We start from the raw sequence: 13,420 nt of genomic DNA on the forward strand, positions 1-13,420 counted from the left end.
TTTTAGGTTATTCAAGGAGGAGAGGGACCATGTCCCTGTTTAGAATTGTTCTTTGTGTGATTTTGAGCCCTTCCAACTAGGAAAATAGGGGTAGTTTGGAGCAGGGAGTCCAGGAAGTAAGAGGGGCTCTGCAGGGCCCCAAGAAAGGCAGGCCTGCCCTTCCCCAGCACCCTCTCAGCTTCTTGAGCGGGCACATCTGGGCTGACATCTGCTCTGGCACATTCCTTCGGAGATGGCTGCCGCGGATGTATCTGCCCTTGGTTCTGCCTGACCATGGGACAAAGGGCTGCACTCCGCTCCACCTCCAGCCCCAGAGCAAAGGCAACAGTCTAGAAATTTCCAGCAGGGAAGCTGGGTGCCTGGGGCACCACACCTGCTGTCACAGTTGTCTATCCCTTGCTGCTAATAAATTTCAGACGTGCCAGTGGTGGGCAAGGGTGGAGGCAGCCACAGAGGCATCTTCCTAGAGAATGATCCCAGTGTCCAGGAAGCCAATCCCGCAGTGTGGGTGGGCACGGGAGTGGTCCCGGGCATGCTCCTTTGTGGGGAGCAGCTGTGTAACCGTGGGAAGAACTGAGCCCATGGAAGCAGGAAAGCAGGTTTCCGAGTCACCGCGATGTCTCTGTCCAGCTGTGTGGCCTTCAGAATGTTGCCTGACCTCTCGGGGTCCTGATTCTTTGTGGAATGATGCGGGTCCGAACTGCTCCATCACATGGTCCGCGTGAGGAATACGTGCCCATGGGAACGCCTTGTGAACAATACTAGTTAGTGGTCTGTGGGGCGAGGCTGTGTCTGCCCCTGAAAAACAGGAACTTTCTTCACTAGAATCCACATCTACTCTCTGAAGTAGCTGAAAGTAGCTGGCTATTTTTATAGGCTGACAGATAAGCGCAGTATAGAGAGATCAAGTGACTTGCCTGCGGTCATGCTGTTGGTCTGCAGTGGAGGTGTAATTTGAGCCAAACTCCCCCCACCCCTTCATCACTAGCAAGGATATTTCATGAGGGAAATGTCAGTGGCCATGATCACCTTTGAGGCTTCCTTTCCTGTAACTTAACACTCAGTTTTCTCTCTTCCTCCCCACTCCCCCCACCTTATGCTAGTAATGGGGCTTGAACTTAGGGTCTGGGTTCTGTCCCTTAACTTTTTTGTACAAGGCCGGTGCTCCAACTTTTTTCAGGTTAATTAGAAATAAGGGCCTAATGAACTGTCCTGCCTGGCTGGCTTTGATCTGTAATCCCCAGATCTCAGACTCTTGAGTAGGTAGGATTACAGGTGAGGGCCACCAGTGCCCAGCTCTTAGTTAATTTTGGAGATCTGCAATCCTAGTGTCTCACAGTTGTCCTCTTTCATTCTACCCTCACTGTGACCTTCTTAAAACATTGCCTTGAGTGGGCGCCCGTGGCTCATGCCTACAATCCTAGCTATTCAGGAGCCTGAGATCCGAGGCTAAAATTACAGTTTGAAGCCAGGCCCAGCAAGAAAGTCTATGAGATTCTTATCTCCAATTAACCACCCAAAAGCCAAAAGTGGAGTTGTTACTTAGGTGTTAGGGTGCTAGCCGTTTGCACAAAAAGCTCATGGACACTACCTAGGTCCTCAGTTCAAGCCCCAGGACTGGTGTACACGTGTGTGTGTGTGCACATGCACACACACACACACACACACACACACACATACACACACACACACACAGTGGCCTCAAACTTTTTAATACTGGCCGGGCATTGGTGGCTCACGCTTGTAAACCTAGCTATTCAGGAGGGTGAGATCTGAGGATTGAGGTTCAAAGCCAGCCCGGGGAAGAAAAGTCCGTGAGACTCTAACCACCAGAAAACCAGAAGTGGCACTGTGGCTTAAGTGGTAGAGAGCTCACCTTGAGCTGAAGAGCTGAGGGACAGTGCCCAGGCCCAGAGTTCAAAATCCACAACTGACCCCCCCCCAAAAAAAGAACTTTTTAATACTTCTAGTAAGATATGAAGTCCAAGGACCTTTCCCTGAGCCTGGTAAGACATGTGACTGCTTAAACCAATAGAGTAAGGCAGAAATGATGATGGGAGATTTCCAAGACTGAGCTATTAAAGGCCTTTGTCTGCTGGTTCTGCACATGGTCTCACAACCCATGTAGAAGTTTATTCTCCTGGGGCTGCTGTGTGGGGAAGGCCACATGCAGGCACCATCCAACAACACTGGCGGAGTGTGGTCTTCCAGTCTTTCCTGTATGTCAGTGGCTCCTGAGGCCCTGCTGCTCTGGCCCCAGCCTGCTGTGGACCGGGAGGTAGAGGTGCTGAATACTCACTGTGCTATAAAATGGAGATTGTCTACCACTGTGCTTGGGGACCTTTATTGGTCCATAATAGATACCTGATCTAAGATGTCCCAAACCTGCATTATCCCCCTACAGTTCTGCCTTTTAGTCAATAGGTTCACTCACTACAATGGTTGAAAATGTTCATGTTCCGTTGCCATTCACCAAGTTCATTTCTCTCATCTGAGTCCTCTTTTTCCACATCCACTGCCCAGCCTTATTAGTTTAGACCCGTAGCTCCAGGACTTAGTTCAGATCCTGCTATCCACAGGCAATGGTCTCCTGGCGGATCTCTCTGACTTTCCCTGTCCTTTGTCTGTGCTGCTGGAACTGGTCATTGCAGATGCATATAAGTCTAATCACTCTCAGGCCTTGCTTAAAATTCTCGACAGGCTGCTAGGACTTACTATGACCTTTGCGCTTTGGCAGCCTTTCTCCAGCCAGCCAGGCGCCCATCCCATCGCTCTGTGTCTCCACCCAGAGCCTCTCTTCTCACAACATGCCAGCACGTTTCTGTCCTTTCTCCATTCTCTTCCCTCTGCCTGGGCTTGCCCTGGCCTTCATGCCTCCCCTGTCTGAAACATTTTATTCTACCTCCAAGGCCTTGCTGAAAGAAACATCATGGGCTGAGTAGCTCTCCTCTCCAATAGTGTCATTATAAATATGTGATTTCTGCTTATGAGTCTATTATTGGTAGTGTATGCTCTTCTATTACTCTGTTCTGTCACTGAGTGTCTGCATGAAGCCTCAGGCTTGCTCAAGAGGTTATCCTTTTTCCTAGGTTCTCTCTCTTTGCCAAGGCAGACACCTGAGACACCTCTAGACACCTGAGGTCACACTTTAGTCTCCTGCCTGCTCTCCTTGACACCCAGCATGCCTCCCCCAGTGCCCCCTTCTCCCTCACCCTGTACTGATTGACTTTTGCTCTGAGCATTTCTTCTTGCTCAATACTGTAACTTTTCTAGATGAAATCTTAAGATGCTGCAAATGGAGGTATTTTTCTCCTTGTTTGTTTATAAGATATTTTAGCAACTATATACCCTAGTACCAGAAGTCATTTTTATTTCTTAAAAATAAAACAAGCATTTTATTATTAAGATGCAATTCCTATGTCATACAGTTCACTGTTTAAAGTGTACTCCTTAGTGTTTATGGTCCCTTTTTTCTTCTCCTTTTTTAATTTTATTTTAGAACTTTAAATTGTTATGATAAGGGTGATGTACAGAGGAGTTACTGTTTCATAAATCAGGTAATGAGTACATTTCTTTTTTGGACATTGTCATCCCTTCCTTCACTGTCTCATAGGTTTTCCCTCCTATCCCTGCCCAAAGTTGTATAGTTCATCTTCAACATAGTTTCCAGTCATTATCCCTGCTGAACCCTTTGTCCCTCCATTTCTGTGTACCTCTTAACCACCTCTGGAGACAGATATATAAACATACAAGACAAAAAGAAAAGTAAAAAACTCTAGTTCCCAGTTCCTGGAGTTCATTTTGATAAATATTATTTTATATTGGTAGTCCTTTTTAAAATAAGGTATTTAAGTAATTAAATTTGGGTGATCTGATTGAGAACTGAGATTTTAAATATCACTTGGATATCCATAGTGCCTCTATTCATTGAGGCCTTTTTAAAGTAAAAAGAAAATTGTAGCATGGAAAAGTGAACATAAATGTTTTAATGGTTTAAGTAAAGGTAAAACCATACTTAGAGACTGAATTTTTATACCCTACATTTATTAGGGAATAATAAATTTCCTTCATAATAACAGGACAGTTGGTCCTCATTTAAAGAACTTAATGGAGTTGAGGTGTGGCTCAGAGGTAGACACTTTGCTAGCATGTGTACAGCCCTGGAAAAAATAATTGATAATTTAATCATTAGTTCACATGTTGGTCTCTTTAAAGGAACATTACATACATTAATTAAAATGTGTGTTAGAAGCCGGGCACACGTGGCTTAGCTACTTAGGAGGCTGAGATCTGAGGATTGTAGTTCAAAGCCAGACCTAGCAGGCAAGTCTAGGAGACTCTTACCTTCAGTTAATCATCAAAAAGCCAGAAGTTGTACTGTGGCTCAAGGGTAGAGTGCCAGATTTGAGTAAAAAAGCTAAGGGACAGTGAACTCAAGCCTGAGTACCAGCATTTAAAAAAATGTATGTAAGAAATTAGAAAGAAAAGGCTGGGATAAGCCAGCTTGAATGTAGTGATCAGTTTTTAAATACAGAACACTTGACAGACTTCTAATGCTTTTATTTTTTTCTTTTTTCCATGGCAACATAAAGATAGAATAAGCCAGTGTTAAAGTTTGCCTTAAGAGTCAAGGATGAAATACATATGTCAAAATACAAACTGTAGGCTTCCTGCAGCCTCCCTCTCTCCCTTCTCTCTCTTTCTACACCTCAGTCTGCAAAAAGCATTGATTAATCTTATTAGTGAAATCATTTTTGTCTTGCTTCCATAATCATAAACTAATGTGATATTTAATAAGTGCAAGTTATCTTTTTATGACATTCATTAGTCAAACTTTATAGACTTCTTTTGCTCCTTACAGCTTTCCAGTTACTTTACCCACATTTATGAATATCCAAAATTAAGAACCAAAACCTAGAGGCTCCAAAGAAACAGATCAGCAGGTATATCTACTAAACAATATAAAATGTTAAAAAAAGAATATAAAATGTTGATATGGAAATATATGGTCTTAATAAATTTAATGATAAGTGGAAGAATGAGAAACTCTGACATATAAGAATAATATATATAATATATAAGAATAAAATTTTTGACATAAAAAGCTCATACAAACCAGTAAAAGAAAGTTAATTAAATTAGCCAGGAATTGGCAAGAGCACGGAGAGCAATTCACAACAGAAATATGTAATAAATGCTGTTGGGTATAAGTGCAAAATAAGAGCAATACAAGTGTGTCTATGACATGAACAAAAATTAATAAAATTATTCATACGCAATGTTGGTAAGAATGAGGAGGAAATAGATAATATGTACAGCCTTTTAAGAAGAGCAATTTGAAGTTGGGCATGGGTGGCTCACACCTGTAATCCTAGCTACTCTGGAAGCGAGATCTGAAGGTGGAGGCTCAAAGCTCACACATGCAGACAAATCAGAGAGACTCTTATCTCCAACTAGCCAGCAAAAAGCTGAAAGTAAAGGTGTGGCTCAAGCGATAGAGTGCCAGCCTAGAGTGAAAAAGCCAAGAGAGTTTGAGGCCCTAAGTTTAAGCCCCAGTCATGGCACACACAAAAAAGAAATTTTACGAAAGTTAACAAAGTTGTAAATACACATGCCTTTTTTTTCTTTTTCTTTTTTCTATTTCTTTTTTTTTTTTTGGTCATAGGGTTTGAACTCAGGGCCTGGACATTGTCCCTGAACATTTTTACTCAAGGCTAGCACTCTACCACTTCGATCCACAGTGCCACTTCTAGTTTTCTGGGGGTTAATTGTAGATAGTCTCATAAACTTTCCTATCCAGGCTGGCTTTGAACTGTGCTCCTCAGATCTCAGCCTCCTGAGTAGTTAGGATGACAGAGGCGTGAGCCACCAGCACCCAGCTACACATACATTTTTATTCTACTATTTTTCCCTTGGTTATCTGTTCTACAGAAATAATTACAAGTAAACAGGGACACTCATTTTCTATATTATTGAAACTTCAAATAATTGAAGAAACATCAGTGCATATTAATAAGGCTCTTTATACAATGGGTGTATCTGCACAATGGAATTTCCTACTGTGCATCCAAAACATGGGCTAGATTTTTCTCCTCTTCAGTTTTCCCTCAATGTTTTTTACAGTGACATCAATTGATTTAATTTTGGAAACTTTAATGAAAACAATTGAAGAAGAAGACTAATATCCAAAAAATGCTAACTATCTTCCATCATGAGTATCAACCCACCAAGTTTTATATTTACTAGGCACAGCTCAGGCATGCACCTGTTTCTTGGGAGCTACTTGGGAGGCTGAAGTAGGAGGATGGCAAGTTCAAGGCCAGCCTGGGAAATATAGTTTTCACTGTGGTCTCTTTCATTTCCAGATGCCTATGTTCATGGATAAACCTGACCTGTGGTGATGGCTATAACCAGAAGACACTCATTGGGGCAGTGGGCTTGTAGTGCTCAGGATCAGGAGTAAAAGAACCAAAGAAAGTCAGCCAGATCTCACCCTACTGTGAGCTGCCACAGCTTGCCATTTGTGCTGACACCCAGGAAACAGCGAGACTCAGCAGCCTGGACCCAGCTGTCCCTTCCTTTTTACCTGGTTTGGGAATGAGTCTAGGAGAAGCACTGACCACCATTCTGGTGCCTGGAAGCTGTCTGTGTTTAAGCCTCCCCATTAGACTTGCCACTGTGAGGCACAAATGTCACTCCATAGACCTGTTCTGGGTTAGTAGAGATAATGATTAGGATTCGCAAGGATAGACAACCAGTAGCCCTTCCTGGGGAAATTCCAGCTCCATAGCCTTGCAGCCTCCAGAGTTTATTTGGGGATGTTAGGCCTTCATCTAAGCTAGTTCAAAAGGAATTCAAAATAAGATTTGCAAATTGAAAAATAAGTGTGGCAATTTGAATGTCTTTCTTAATTTTAATCTCTTTCTTTTCTTAATTGAGCAAATCATTTGCTTTGTGCATGTGAATGATGGTTTTTTTAAAGATCACATTTTTTGTTCTAAAATATATTTGGGAAAACATATAAAAATCTTGTTTAGAAAAGAAAGGATGCAGGAATTCCCAGTTTTCCTATGATCTAGGGCATATTATAATTAAAGTGCAGAGGTACCAGTTTGAATAAAAAGAACATTTAGCCACTCACAAATCAGTTCTTAAAAAGAAGCATTCAATGAAAAGAAAAAATGGAATGTGTTCAAGTATAACTCTTCAAGCCCCAACCTAGTGCCCAAAGGTTCCAGTAAGCCTTTTTGGACCTTGATCTCTTGAATTCCATAGGTATAGAATTTAAGTTTATAACCTAGGTTTATACTTACACTCCATTCTTCACTGTTTTCCTTCATAGCAACGTCCACTATTTTTGAGTCCAAAGGCATGCATTGTTAGCCTCATGTAACATATACTCCACTCACGACTGACTAAAGGAACCAGCAAAGCCATAAATGGGCAAACTACAACTCATGGAACCCTTGGTTTCCCTATCTAGTCTTAGACAAGTTAACCTGTACTCAAGTTCCAAGCAAGGCTCTTGCTAGCAGGGCAGTTTCTTGACTTGGCCATTGTACCTGACATCTCTGGAAAGTAACCTGGCTTCTCTAAACCATGGATCTTTATCCACATGGATAATAAACTAGCCAAGAAGTGCTATCTGATGTTCTTTTCTTTTTATTTTAGCCTTTGGCTTGTACTCTTTTTCTCTAGTTCCTTTCTCTTCTAAGATAATGTTTCTTCATAGGTGGTTACCTGCAGAGACTACCAGTGACCCTAGTTAAATGCACAGCTTTGTGGGATCCCTTGTGGACTTTGAAGCCGATTCTTAGGTATGAAGCAAGGCCTGCATCTCTCAGTGGTTCCTACAGACTCTCTTTTATTCTCAGGTACTTGTGTCTGATTTCCACAAAGGTAGATTCTACTGTTTTTCAGTGATGAGTCTCAGACACAAATACGCTGATGAGACTAGTTGATAGAGGCCCCCTCGTCAGTTCTTTTGCCATGCCATACCATCCACCCTGCTCCCAGACAGTGTCTGCCCATTCACGTGCACCTGAGGTCCCTGGTTTCAGTGGATACGTTTCCCCATTGACTCCAAGTAACCTCTGAGATGCTTTGCCACAGCCCAGAAAACTGGGAATTCTTCATCCACTTGTGGACACTACAGGAAGACACATACTCATCTACACCCATATACCTACACATATGGGCACACCTGTGCCACACCAGGCACAGAGCTATGTACAGCCATGAGCTATCATGGAAACATGGGCACAGAATGTGTAACTCATCCTCCTCTTTTTAGATATTTTCAAATCTGTGTTTCTGTGGTGATGTCTTTTTTAGGCTCGTTTCCTTGACTACAGGTTGAGAATGATGAAAAGCCCCTGTGTGCCTTTTAGTAGTCCTGTCTCTATTGGGCTCGGTGGCTGAATGACTGTATTCTTAGTCCTGAGTCACAGTCTGTTGTATTGATGCTATTGATCATATCTTTGCACTGGAATTTCAGAATCTATTTGCATAAAACATATCCCTACCCAAGAATTGATCATCTTCATTCCTTCTTTTACTGCATCAAATACTAGCTCCATTGCTTTCAAGGGCGGCATGGCTCAACCCTTGTCTCCTTAAACCCTCCTCTGCTGCCTCTCTTCCAGCCCCCTGTGATTTTTTTGTTTCCAGCCTTTATTCTAGCCTCTGTCCATGCTGGTTCTAATGAAAGGTTCAAATCCAATTCCTAGATCCCTGAGTGACTTGGGGCAAGTTGTTCAGTCTCTAGGTCTGTTTCTTCACCCATTGGCAATAGGGGCCACCACGTGCTGATAATAATTTGACCAGCTGCCCAGTACTGAAATATTTATAGTTTTAGCAGCTATTTTTGTGAGAAAGCTAAGTGCATCCTTACCCCATAGTGACTCCAAGTGCTGAACAGAACTAAATAAAGTCAATCTGATAGCACAGCACACATTTTTCTACTATAAAAACTTGAATAAAAGATCACAAACAATATTTCCTTTCTTTTTTACTCATTTCTCTAAATACCTGTATTGGATATTTAATTTAAAGCAATATTCTAAATCATATGCCATCAGTGTTCAAAGAGCTAAAAGAGTAAATATTCACTAGAAATTGAGGAAAGTAAAACTGAGCCAGTACAATACATGGTTTACTTATAAAAGTCATTGATGATACCATAGGCTATGCCCTGGGATGCAATCCAAATAAGAAGAAGGGATTAGTCAAAAGGTTTCACTTGAGTTGGGCACTGGTGGCTCACGTCTGTAATCCTAGCTACTCAGGAGGCTGAGATCCAAAGATCACCCTTCAAAGCCACCCCAGGAAAGTCCATAAGACTCTTACCCTTTTTTTTTTTTTTTTTGGTCAGTCACAGGGCTTGAACTCTGGGCCTGGGAGCTGTCCCTGCGCTCTTCAGCTCAAGGCGAGCACTCTACCACTTGAGCCACAGTGCCACTTCCGGTTTTCTAGTGGTTTATTGGAGGTAAGAGTCTCACGGATTTTTCTCCCCAGGCTGGCTTTGAACCATGATCCTCAGATGTCAGCCTCCTGAGTAGCTAGGGTTACAGGCGTGAGCCACCAGCACCTGGCAGACTCTTACCTTTAATTAATCAAGGAAAACCTGGAAGTGAAGTGGTCAGTTAAGTGACCGAGACAGTACCTATACCCTGAGTTCAAACAAAAAGGGGATGAGGGGCTCTTTTACAAGTTCCTGGTGGTCCCAGTATGCTGCAGCATACTGTTTCCCATGTCCTTCCATTCATCTACTTCCCCCCACCTCTGCCCATTTACCACCCATCTCTACTCAAACATCTTCCTTAATCTCCTCCTTGTCCCCACCCACGAGCTAGGCCCTCTACATGCCCTAGTAAATACACAGATGTTTTCTATCTAGTATTCAGCCTTCTCTCCTTGTGACCACAAATAAACTACATTTCATAGAGGTTGATTATTTTTGTGGAGGGAGAGGGGTTGGTCGTGGGGCTTGAACTCTGGGCCTGGGTGCTGTCCCTGATCTCTTCAGCTCAAGACAAGCGCTGTACCAGTTGAGCCACAGCACCACTTCTGATTTTCTGGTGGTTACTTGGAGATAAGAGCCTCATGGACTTTTCAGCCTAGTTTGGCTTTGAACTGCGATCCTCAGCTCTCAGCCTCCTGAGTAGCTAGAATAACATACATGAGCCACTGGTGCCCGGCCATGAGGTTGATTTATACCAACAACATGGACAGCAGTAACACTCATCATTCGCAGTCTTTATTGGTTTCAAAATATGTCTATATATTCTTTGATAGTTTCCTTGAAAGGAGCAGTGGAGCATAATTCTTCTCCTCTTAAGTGTGAGCTGGACTTAGTGATTCTCTTCTAATAAACAAATATGGCCTATGACTTCTGAGACCAGATCATAAAAAGCATTGCTGCCAGGTGCAAGTGGCTCATGCCTGTAATACTATCTACTGAGGAGGCTGAGATCTGAGGATCGAGGTTCAAAGCCAGCCTAGGAAAGGAAAGTCTGTGAGACTCTTACCTCTAATTAATCCCCCCCAAAACCCAAAAGCCAGAAGCAGAGCTGTGGCTCAAGTGGTAGAGCACTAACCTCGAGCAGAAAAAGCTCAGGGACAGTGCCCAGGCCCTGAGTTTAAACCTATGACCTGAAAAACAACAACAACAACAAAAACCACATTAGAATATCCACCTCTGCCTACCCCACCCAATCACTCTTTGGCTTCCGGGGACTCCAGCTGCCATGTTGTAAAGTGCCTTTGGAGATGTCCACATGGCTAGGACCTGAAGCTGCCTTCTAGCAACTGGCAAACATCCGAGCCCTTCTACCATTAGCCATATGATCAAGGCATCTTGGAAGATCTTCTGTCATTCAATTCTTCAGGTAAGTGGCGTCCAGCCAATCTTGATTCCATGAGCAATCCAGATCCAGAACTACCCAACTAAGCTGTTGAATTCCTGACCCATGAAAAGTAGGAGTCCCCTCCACCCCCTGCCACCTGTCCTGGGCTTGAACTCGGGGCCTAGGCACTATCCCTGAGCTTTTGTGCTCTAGGCTAGTGCTCTATTGCTTGAGCTACAGGCTCCAATTTTAGCTTTTTGGTGGTTAATTGGAGAGGTAAGAGTCTCACGAACTTTCCTGTCTCTGCTGGCTTCGAACTGGGATCCTCAGATCTCAGCCTCTGAGTAGCTAGGATTACAGATGTGAGCCACTGATAATACTGGCTTTTTAACCTAGTTATATAATAGATAACTGAACATTCATAGACCAATAATATACCAGCTTAACTATAAAATATTTCATACAATATGTATACAAACTCTCTATTTGCCTGTTCATGAACCTTGAAATAAATGGTTCTAAAACCCTAGAAGGCTACAAAGAAAGGAAAGCCCAACTTGAGGCTTTCTTATTACAGTGGCAAGAGCTATTTATGCTGTGTAAAACATCCTCCTGTTTTCTTCCCATGGCATTTATTGTTCTTTACCTCATACAATATAATTAGTGGGGTTTTTTCTAGTTTGTGTGTGTGTGTGTGTGTGTGTGTGTGTGTATGTGTTTGTGTGTTAGTTGTGGGGCTTGAACTCAGGGCCTGGGCATCATCCCTGAGCTCTTTTGCTCAAGACTAGTGCTCTACCACTTTGAGCCACAGTGCCACTTTCCTTGTGGTTAATTGGAGCTAAGAGTCTCACGAGGACTTTTCTGCCCAGGCTGGCTTTGAACCGTGATCCTCAGATCTCAACCTCCTGAGTAGCTAGGATTATAGGCGTGAGCCACCAGTATCCAGATAGTCTTTTATTTATAATGGACATTGAATTGATTACAAAATGCTTGGCAGTATATTCATTGACTAAACATCTCCATCAATGCTCACAATAACCCTAGAAAGTTGATACTACTATTTTGATCTTTCAGATGCAGGATCTGAGCTAAGATGTTAAGTGGGCTTGCTTATAGTCCAGAAAAGGCCAAGGTGACAAATGCTCTTGTTCCCAAATTCAGGCTCTGAGCTCTTCCCCAATATTCCTTCTTCCATACAGTGCCTCAAAAAGCTCCTTACATACCATTGTTGCTTAATAAATGTCCATTTCTGCATGAATAAGTGAATGGGCAAACAGTAAATGTTAAGAGGGGTAAATGTCATGAAACAGTTCTCTAGTCATCAAAAAGCCTCATTGTCCTCAAATGGGTTTGGCTCCATACAAACAGTCTTTTTCACTTGTATGCATCTGAAATTTAGGGTGTCAGTGACTAGGACACATAAAAAGATTCATTCACTGCATGAAAAGCATGCTTCGAGAACACTAAGAAATTCCTCATCACATCTACAGTTTTAGATCTAGAGCTTTTCAGTGTTTGGGGACATCAAACAAATTCAAGACTTTTGTGACTAGCCAGCTCATTAAGGAAAGCTGCGAAGATCCATGGGCCACCCTTAACTGAGAGGACAGCAACAGGAGGACAATCACTAGAAACCTGTGTCCATTCATAGGGGCCTGGCTGGGGAGCCTGGACAGCACAACAAAGACTGAATTGTTCCATCCAGAACAGCATGATAATGCAGAGAAAGAGTGGGTACTGAGAAAAGGCAATGAATGAGTCCCTGGCACCCACACAACAGGTCAGCCTTCACAAAGTTGGGGACAGAACTCCCTGCCAAAGAACTAGTCTCAGCAGGCTTGTTCTGTGAGTTCAAACTCTATCAGATATAAGCTAAAAAAAAACCAAAACCCTAAATTTCCAAAATATGCAGTCACCCTGGGAAAAAGAAGGCTCTCCCTTCCTAGGGAGGTAGATAAACAACAAATAGTCTCAAACTCTCTATGTAAGCGAAGCCAGGTCTTCCTTTCTGATTTGCTCAAAATGGGCCTTCGGGTCAAGCCAACAGTCTATTACTCAGGCTCATTCCTCTGTCTATTCCAGTTCTCCCTCGGGAAGCTTACATTTTCCCTACTCTAAGCAGTTTTTGTTTTTTTTAATGAAGTGAAAAATGTTGAAAGTAAACTTTGGGAAGAAATGATTGGAGCAATAGAGACATTTGTTTTCTATTCTATTTTTTTAACACTAACATCAAGGTGTAGTCTTTTTCTATTTCAAAAGAAATCAAATATTACTCTTGGAAACCTTTATAACTACAAATCTCTGCCTTCAAAATAATAATTGTTCCTGTAAACAAAAGCTTTATTTCTAAGGAAAAAGTCTACTCTGTGTGTATTACAGAACACCTTCACTAAACAAAAAAAAAGCTACATTGGCTTATTTTTTAATTATAATATTGCTTAAGATGGTATAGCCATGTATTACTCTTTTATAGAGCATGAACGTATGATTTTTTTTTTGTCAGTCATGGGTCCTGAACTCTGGGCCTGGGCACTGTCCCTCAGCTCTTCAGCTCAAGGCTAGCACTCTACACT

General features: G+C 42.5%; 1 protein-coding gene across 1 annotated transcript in view; it reads left to right on the forward strand.

The window, feature by feature from the left end:
• LOC105986816 (chromosome unknown open reading frame, human C2orf73) overlaps positions 1-6,497 on the forward strand; it is a 58,427-nt gene extending 51,930 nt beyond the window's left edge. The window contains 1 exon segment of the mRNA XM_013017914.1: positions 6,366-6,497. The gene's annotated coding sequence lies outside the window, so the exon portion shown is untranslated.
• Positions 6,498-13,420: the final 6,923 nt, after the last annotated feature.

Source organism: Dipodomys ordii, unplaced genomic scaffold (assembly GCF_000151885.1).
Source record: "Dipodomys ordii isolate 6190 unplaced genomic scaffold, Dord_2.0 Scaffold37, whole genome shotgun sequence".
Taxonomy (NCBI): Eukaryota; Metazoa; Chordata; class Mammalia; order Rodentia; family Heteromyidae; genus Dipodomys; species Dipodomys ordii.